Raw genomic sequence first — 9,339 nt, forward strand, 5'->3', positions numbered from 1 at the left:
TGGCTTCATTCCAGCTCATAGTGCCAAATAGCCCGTAGTGAGTTCTCAGACGGCGAGGAGCAGACATTCATTTTCATCAGAGGCAAATGCTCAAAGTGCAGTTATGGCCTCTTCGAAAGGTGTCACTTTATCCCCAGTGTAATATCACTGTGATTCTAACTGCACGGGGTCGTCCTGATTCATGGGGGTCAGTGGCAGAACTTTGATCAGAAATCTTGTTTCTTGACTTGTCTCTTTGTATGCTTCTTGCCAAACCTGATTGCTTTTTCCCCCTTGAAATGAGTAACCTGTGAATCCTTGCTCGTCAGGAAAAAAGTACCCATTAATAATTTACAGAAGACAGCTACTCCTCTTTTGCATCCTCAAATCTCTCAGAGCACATGATTGTCTCAGCATATCTGGTTTCCAAGTAGCTGAGTGATGAAATATGATTGGCTTCTCAGCATCGATTCCCCCTGTCCTTCCTCCCTCCCTCTCCTCGTCTAGCAGTTGTTTGTTGTGATACAAACATTCTTCTTATAAAAGAATAAAGAACAGGGTTCTTTCTCTCCATCTTTAGGAAGAGGTGGGCTGTTTTGGCTTCCTACCATGGAGGAGGATCTGGAAGGAGAAACTTGGCAGACCTTCTCCATTCCCTGGGGCTTCGGCAAGACGGTAGAGAACGAAGGCGCACATATATGCCAGTGAGTAATAGTCCTCAAGTGAAAATATCAGGGGTCTTATCATTGCTTTCAGATTAGCTCATGTTTTTCCGTAGGATGGATTTATTTGCACAAGGGTTGAAAGCCATGTGTCGAAATTACACAGGAATGATGCCTTTGATAGAAAAGTGATGAGATCCTTCTGAGTTTTTGTCCAGGTAATTCTAATATTTAAAAAGAATATTTGAGGCTTTTTCTTCTGTAAAAGAAGAGTACAAAACTACATACTAGTCTGGTTATTTCCTTATGACTGAATGTTCAGAGGCATTTTTGGGAAAAGAGAAACTGATTTTAGCTGCGCATCCTTAGATGTGGTATTATAATAGGCTATAATTCAGTAAACTTTTGACTGCGCTTTTTGCAAGGGAAATTGGATTGTGTTGTGTTTATTTTCTTTTAAAAATGGTATCTTCTCAGAGACAAATGTATCTGTCAGGATGAAAAGCTTTGACTTTTTAAACAGAAAATGCTATGTTGGCTATGCAGATTGGTTTGTGTTTAATCACTTCTTTGTGTTCAATGGTCTTGAAAAACAAGAGTTTCTCCTTTGAGAAAAACCACAGTTTTACAGAAAGTTCAGATCATTGCCGAGTGACTTACAGCTTATATAAATATGGAATTCTTTCTTGAGGTTGTCAGAGTTTCAAGTATGAGAAATTTGTCAGTAATGAATACATTTTGGAATGCTGATTGGAAAGTTTCCAGTCATTCTGCTATTTAATGCTTCCTCATTAATCACTGGCATTGTGTATTATAAGCCACTTATGAATTTGTTTAAAATATATTTTTTCAGTAGACTGTATGATCATTGAGTGTTCAGGCATTGCAGTAGGAAAATTATATGGAGGCCCAAGTATAAAGGAGCTGCCACAGGTTAAAAGAAGCTCTCCAAATGGATAAAGTTCGTTACCCTTGACTTTTACTACTTGGGACTTTGAGCCAAATACTTTTCTGAGTTGCCGTAATTTTCCACGATGGTAATCACTTGGTGGCACTCTTTGTTTTAAGAACAGTTTTGAGAGTTTGCATGAGTGCAAATGAAACCTCTTTCTGTTATGTAGTTCATTTATAAGAAAAATTTAGAAATGAATGTTGTCATTATATGGGACTGAAACACACAAAACAGTTTGACATTTTGGAACTAGCAACTGTGATTCCCCCCAAACTACTGTTTGCTTATGATATAATTTCATTGGATAACTTTCTTTTTTAGTGCATGCATTTTCCTTCTGATTTCCTACTTGAAGGATGAAATGATTGAATATTTGTACTAAGGAAAGTGACCCCTTAAAACATAGATCCTGGGACTTGTGCCTCTTGTTTGTCTGGTCAATAACATAAAAAGAAATAGATTCAGTTCCAAGCTCATTGAAGCATATTGTTTATGAGTTTGGGAGAAAGTAGGTAATAAAAGAGATAAGAAATATTTTAAATCAAAATACTAAAGCCAAACCACTGAATTCCAATTTGACGGTTTGTTGGCCACAGTTTTAACTCCATGCGTCCAGTGAAAAGTCTAGTATGTCTTGTTTTATTAGACCTAGTGCTAGATATATCTCTAAAGAGTGAAATTCTATGTTATCTCTGGATGTGCTTAGTCATTAGATGTTTCAGGTTAGTACACTGTTAATTTTATTTCATATCTATGTAAAATACTATTTTATTTTTATGACTCAACATAAAAAGCAACCACTATTATGACTTCAGCTCACGTCTCCTGTGGAGGATGCTCTCAAGTGTAGCACTATATAAGTGGGGTTCAAGATGCAGTGGATGGGGATAATTTTCATAGAGTAACAAATGATGCTCAGTTGAGTCCTGTTTCTGCTGCTAGATTCACAGGAATAAGATCTAAAATCCTTAGTCTGTCCTCCATTCAGGCCATGCAGGCTTCCCAGACTAGGGGTCCCTGAGCCACTCATCCATATGTCTCATTGCTGATCTGAAGGAGCTGTCATAAGACTGATGTGAAGAGGAGAATGGTTCATGTCACATCATGAAGGGCTATAAAACTTATACATTAAACATTAAAGTGACTTGAGATTGTTTTTGTTGTTGATTAAAGAGCAACTTGTTCCTTTGCCCAGTAGAGCTGGCACGCAGAATGGTTAGGACTATGGTTTCTGGAACTAGCCTGACCTGGGTGTGCACCCTGGTGCCTTCACTTATTAGCTGTGTGACTTTGGGCAAGTTTGTCAGCTTCATTAAACTTCAGTCCCGTCATCTGTAAAGAGAGCATAATACCTATCTCCTGGGGTCGGAGGGGTAAGTGAGTTACTATAGGAACAGCTCCTAGCTCATTCAATTATCTAATTCCTGATGCTCATTCTTATTGTTAGTACTAGTAGCAGTGATAATAGAGCCTTTCAAGAGCAGTCTTGTTTGTAAGCCTTTCAGCTCTCTTTGAGGAAAATTGTAGATTACATTGCTATATCAATGTTCTAGTAGGAAGAATGATTCATTTAGGGCTTGGGGAAGGAGTGAGTACAGGAGGGTAGGAGGGAGTTTCGTGCTTTTATGCATTTTCTTTGGTTTTTAAACACAAAGCTTGATAGAAAGTATAATGAGAACATTAGTGAATTTGAAACGGGTGAAAAAATGAGATGAGTTTATTTCAGTTCAACAAATATTTATTGAGAATCCACCAATGTGCTAATTGCAATTTTGATATGTGATAACTTAAAACGTAAAAGATGAAAATACTCAGTTCTTGCCCTTGAGGAGCTCACAGATGCGGTGAGGGACAAACACAAAGACAAGTAATTATAGTACAGGGGATGGATGTAGTGATAGTGACGTGCAGAGAGCAGAGTTACACCATCGTGACATGCATGCCACGACGGGGTTACAAATGTGCCCAGATGTTGCCACACAAGGACTGTGAAAAAGGGCTCAAAAGAGGGCTTCTCCAGGGGAGTGGGAGGGCCTTACAAGTGAACCATTCCTTGGCTGAGAAAGGCACCGAGGAGAGAAAGAGTGACGTGTGAGTTGGGAGCTGTAGGGCGTTCAAGATTACAGGAATGCAAAGAGTGAGACTGGCTGGAGAAGTGAGTCTGTGAACAGATTTATAGCTAGCCTTGTCTAATGAAGGAACATTTTGTTGTATCATAGTAGATTTGGGGCATATTTAGAGGCGAATGGGGATGAGGCAGCAGAGGGGGCGATTTGAGAAAGAGACAGGAAGCTGGAGGGAGGAGATAATGGGAAGAGGTGTAGGGTTCCATTTTAACCGTCAGGTGCTGGAGAACCCTCTTGTAAACTGTGGAGCATTAACGGAAGACTCTGCCTCCTGGGAGGATCTTTTCATTCATTTTCATTCATTCATTCATCATCAATTCATTCAACAAGTCTTTATCGAGCACCGAGCCGCATGCCAGGCACTAGTTTATCTCCTGGTGATCCAACAGTGAACAAAACAAAGTTTCAGCTCTTGTGGAGCTGATATTCTAGAGGCTGAATGAGCTCAGCCTCGGACAATGGTGAGGTGTCAAGGGCCTCTGAGGTAATGATATCTAGTAGACTGGAGCTGTAAAGAGCAGTCTGGGTTGAGAATGCAAATTGAGACTCACTGGCACGAAGATAGAAATTGAAGCCTGTGAAATTGGTTAAATAACCAATTTTTATACCTCAATAAAGCTGGAAAAAATCTAATTTTTCCACCAAAATTCTCAAAGATTTGCCATCAGGACTTGTCCTTATGTGAGAAAGGGAGAGATATATGTAGCTTATGCTGTAACCCCAAGGGTACTCATCCATCCATACTCCTTTTTTTTATGACACCCTGGTAAAGGACTCTCTAATCTTCCTAGAAGACAATTAAAAGTCTTAAAATTAAATATCTTTGACATGCAGAGCATTTTACTAAGGTTTAGGGTGGGGAGAAAATGGAAAAGAAAGAATAGACCTACTATCTGTTTTGAAAACACTGAGAGTCTGCAAGGAGAGAGTTTCTGTGCCCTTTGTAAATATTCGTGGTACTTGAAACCAGCCATAAGCAAACAAGTAGAACTTCTCGGTTGCTAAGGGGACTCTATATGCACCAGCAGAGTTGTAAAGCAATCATTGAGGACACTTCCAAAAGCAGTATGTTCTGAAGCCAAATTATTGATGATCTGAATCCACAATGGCTTGGAATACCACAGTCAAGTTCTTGCGTTTGACTTTGGGTAACATAAATGGGCACATGGTGTTTTTAAGAGATTATTTTAGTGAGACAGTTTTGACCCAGGTGTGTTGTTAGAGCTCTTGTGACTCTGGTACCTATTGATGCCATCATGTTGACATGGCCTCAAGACTAAATCATTACAGTTCCAGCTGTTCTGATAAGCAGGAAATAAACAAATGGATGTTCCTTCTCCATCCTAGGGCCGCATCTCCCCTGTGGTGGGTTTCGGAGCAGGTGGGAGTTACAAGTGGGGAAGTAAAGAGTAGGTTCAGGCACCCTCTGGCCGGCAGCCAAACATAACAGGGGGTCACATGCTAACCATTGTCCTTGGCTCATAAAGATCATTCTGAGCTGAATGACCACTCATTCTTGGAGCAATCATAGACATCTTGAGTCTACACCTCATGTTAATAAATTTTGCCTCTAAAGTTACCATGGCTCTACTTGTTTACATTCAACAAGGAATTAGACTTACTCAACTAAAAATTTAACTTATTTCCTTTTCCATTTGATAATTTGAGGATAGACACTTCTGATATTTGAAGGCTTCTTGAGCATACTCAGTTTTATTGGTCAGTGTTATTGTTGGACACTGGGGGACAACAGGAGGAGGAATTCATGTGTCCTTATTCTCAGCTCCATACTACACAGAAAGTCTTCAAATAAATTTCTAACAGATCTTCTAATATATGTTAGAATATATTTTCTTAATATAGAATCCATTTACCAATATTCATATTATAAATTTCCTTGGAAATTAATTTTTAAGAGATAGTTGAGATACCCTTAGATACTTAGTTCTAACAAACTTTAAACGATCTTTATTGCCTTTTTACTATAAAATTAATGCATACTTGTAAAAGTTCAAAAAAAAATTGAAATGAATAAAGTTGAAAGTGAAATCCACATAATTGAGGAGGAGTTAAGTATAGAATAAGGATCAAGGAAGTCTGTCATACACATGGCTTGGTAATGAAATGCCACTCTCACATGCTGGAGAGTCCCTTTTGACAAGGGACTTGACTCCTTGCATCAAAAGGGCCCATCAAAATGGCTCCATCAAAATCACTGTGTCATTCCACTTCTGGGTATGCATCCAAAAGAACTGAAAACAGAATCTTGAAGAGATTTCTGTACACTCATGTTCATGGCAAAATTATTCATAGCAGCCAAAAGGTGAAAGCAAACCAAATGTCCATCATGGATGAATGAATAAGCAAAATGTCCATATACATGCAATGGAATATTATTCAGTCTTTGAAAGGAAGGAAATTCTGACACATTCTACACCTACAGCAAAGGTGAACCTTCAGGACATTATGCCAAGTGAAATAAGACAGACACAAAAAGACAAATACTCTTATATGAGGTACCTAAAGTAGTCAAATTCATAGAAACAGAAAGTAGAATGGTAGTGCCAGCGGGGAGAGAGAGGGAAAATGGGGAGTTGTTGTTTAATGGGTGTAGAGTTTTCAGTTTTGCAAGATGAAAAATTTCTGGAGATCTGTTGTACACCAATGTGAACATACTTAACACTACTGAACTGTACACTGAAAAATGATTAAGATGGTAAAGTTTATGTTATGTGTATTTTACCACAATTTTAAACAGGTTTTCTAATATTTAAAAAACCGTATGTCAACACAGCCTGCTTGGATGTACATATCACCTATAAAGTGAAAACTCTTCTCCTGGTGCCGTGCAGCTGGGAGGTGTTCACTGTTGTCACATTGTCTTCCAGTGTCTCCAAGGCAGGGGGCTTCAACAACAGACCCAGGGTATCCATGAGCTCCTCCATACTTAATGCAAATTCTTATTTGTTTAAGCATTTTTCTGGGGAAAAAGGCCCATCACTTTCTTCAATTTCTCAAAGAGGCGTATAGCTCCCTCCCCATCAGTAAAGGCTTAGCAGTGCTGCTCAGTAGATTCTCTATTCAATAGACTTTATTAAATTAACTGTGCACAAAAGCTATTATGTCAAAGCTTTGAGTTGAATATATACTCAGATAAAGCACAATCTTATTAAGGCTCATTTATGTGATTGATTATTCCATCTATGCTTTCAGTAGCTGGGATGAATTTATGGCCAAATACTTATAAAACCAAGGTGCCCCTGTGAGATGCCCAGCTTAGAGTGCTTTATTCTGCAAGGATGCGCCTGCCCGGGGGAATCTTATTTGTTAGTTTCTCAGCTCTTCCTATACAAATCAAGATGTATTCAGTAGTGATCAGTAATTCAAACCCCACCAATGTGTACTCCCCATTCATAATTTTCTCCAAAATGTACCCCTATTTTCCAAAGATTTTTAAGATGACAGTTAGGGTATCTTCTACTGTCTCAATAAAGCAGATTTCTAGAAGGAAACAGCTGGGAAACATGTTGGAATTACAGAGACGAGTTCTGTTTAGACAAACTTTTTTTTTTCTGATTACCAAGCACAGACAAACTCAGTGTTTTGAAAAGCAAACAGAGATGTTAGAAGGTCTTTCCCCAGGCAATTCAACAAGCACTTGAAGGATCCTTCTCCGACAAGGAGTATGCTTTGCCCTTTTAAAGCTCACTCACAGGTAAAGATGGTTATCCTGTGTTATAGATAATGGCTGACAGGATTGAACAGAATCCTCCCCGGGGACTGAAGCTAATGGGTTGGAAGTTCTGTGTCTTTAATCTATTTGCCCGAGGAATGCCATTTCTCTTTCCCAATACAGAACTCAAAACCCCAAAGCGGAGAATATACACACACACTCTCACACAAAGCCAGCTCCAGTAATCATATCTTTGATTTTTTGTTATTTAATTTTTGGAGCTTATTCTATTTCTCAGTTTTTTAGTATTATTTTTCTTGTTATCAGTTAATCGTATCTTAATACCAACTCTCCTTTCTGACACAGGATTTTTGTGCTAATGCTTCCCTTTCTCTGAAATGTTTTACTGCTCACATCTCTGCTGAAATGTCTCCTTCTTGGAGACAAAACTTTCCTGAATACCTTACCTAAAAATTGTTCCTGCTTTCTGCTCTCCTCCTCTAGATGCAACTTTAATTTTCTTCAGAGAAATTGCAATCATCTAGCATTCTTATACAATTCTTAGTCTGTTTATTGTCTGTTTTTCCCCACCGTGGTATAGGTATTCAACAAATAAATATCCCTTAGATTTTAAGTTACTGTAACTTTTTCAATATTGGCCTTGTAACTTCATTGTTAAATGGATAAATGAAGGAATGTTCAAAGGATTTAACTACAAGAGTTTAGGGAGGGGGAGCCCTCTCCTTTCTTACTTCCTCTCTCCAAGGCTGTCCTTGAGAAAGCTTGCACGCATTGGCATGTGTTCAGTTAATGACTGTGGGTCGAGTGCTAACTATGAACCTGGCACTGATCTAGATGCTAGTGGGAGGGTAACATTATACCCTTGCTAAGCCAGTCTTTTGTCTCTTTGTGAATACTTGAACACTCAACTATGATTTGGGGTTGGAACTTTTGTCTAAAATGAGTATTCTTCTGAGATCTCACATTACCATTATGTAAGGATTGTGTTCTTTTCCCATGGGGAAAGAGGTAGCAAAAAGATAACATAGATAAATGGAGTTTTGAGAAGGTACCCAGACGATTACTTTCTTGTTTTAAAAAAATGGATTGATTGATTAATTATCCAGTACTTGATTTGTAAGTGCATAATTTTTCTTACAGAAAATGCTTATAAAGAATATTATAAAAATAAATATAATTTTATTTTTACATCTGATTCTTAACCATTGAACTTATCTTATTGGAGTATTATTGGAAATTTTTAATTCTGAGGTTTCACATTACCAATAGCAACCACTTAATAGAAAATATTTTCCAAAATGAAGCACATTTTAACTGGGATGTGGAGGAGAGTGCTAAAGATGATCACTACATACATTAAATCCTTTATATTTATTTCCCAATTCTATTTTGTGTACACTTTTCACCTTCAAAGTTCTATGTCATCATCTTTTGGCTTTCACACTATACCTTCACAATTTTCACCTGGGTTACATCTCTGAAATTCTACTGTTTCTGCTTCTGTCACATATATTCTATAATATTCTTAAATCTCCATAATTTACTAATTTAGTGAAATTGTGTGCCATGTATTATAGCAAATAGTAATTTCAAAGGTCTATTTAAAATTGTCATTTTCTGTATAAAGGACTTTGAGAACTTTCTAGAAGTTATTTCTCAATAGGGCTGAGTTTTTTATTTTTGTATAGCACATTTGAACCCCATTATTTAATCTTTACTTACTTCTTTTTACTCCTACATTTATCCAGGTTTAAGTTTAGTGAATTGTTCTTTGATAACTCCAGAATACACTGACTGAATTCCTTTTAGGTGTCCATAGAATTTTATTCTTGATGTTAAAATATTTTGATTCTCAAATACATGCTTAGTGCACTATTATTAATTAATGCATGTTTTCTTATCATTTTCTTTGTAACATACTACTAT

General features: G+C 37.7%; 1 long non-coding RNA gene across 2 annotated transcripts in view; it reads left to right on the plus strand.

Moving 5' to 3' along the window:
• Positions 1 to 685, plus strand: part of LOC123620023 (uncharacterized) — an 83,893-nt gene extending 83,208 nt beyond the window's left edge. For both annotated transcript variants that reach the window (XR_006728731.2, XR_012504848.1), the window contains one exon: positions 560 to 685. This is a non-coding gene — a long non-coding RNA (uncharacterized LOC123620023). The remainder of the gene's footprint in view (positions 1 to 559) is intronic.
• Positions 686 to 9,339: the final 8,654 nt, after the last annotated feature.

Source organism: Camelus bactrianus, chromosome X (assembly GCF_048773025.1).
Source record: "Camelus bactrianus isolate YW-2024 breed Bactrian camel chromosome X, ASM4877302v1, whole genome shotgun sequence".
Classification (NCBI taxonomy): domain Eukaryota; kingdom Metazoa; phylum Chordata; class Mammalia; order Artiodactyla; family Camelidae; genus Camelus; species Camelus bactrianus.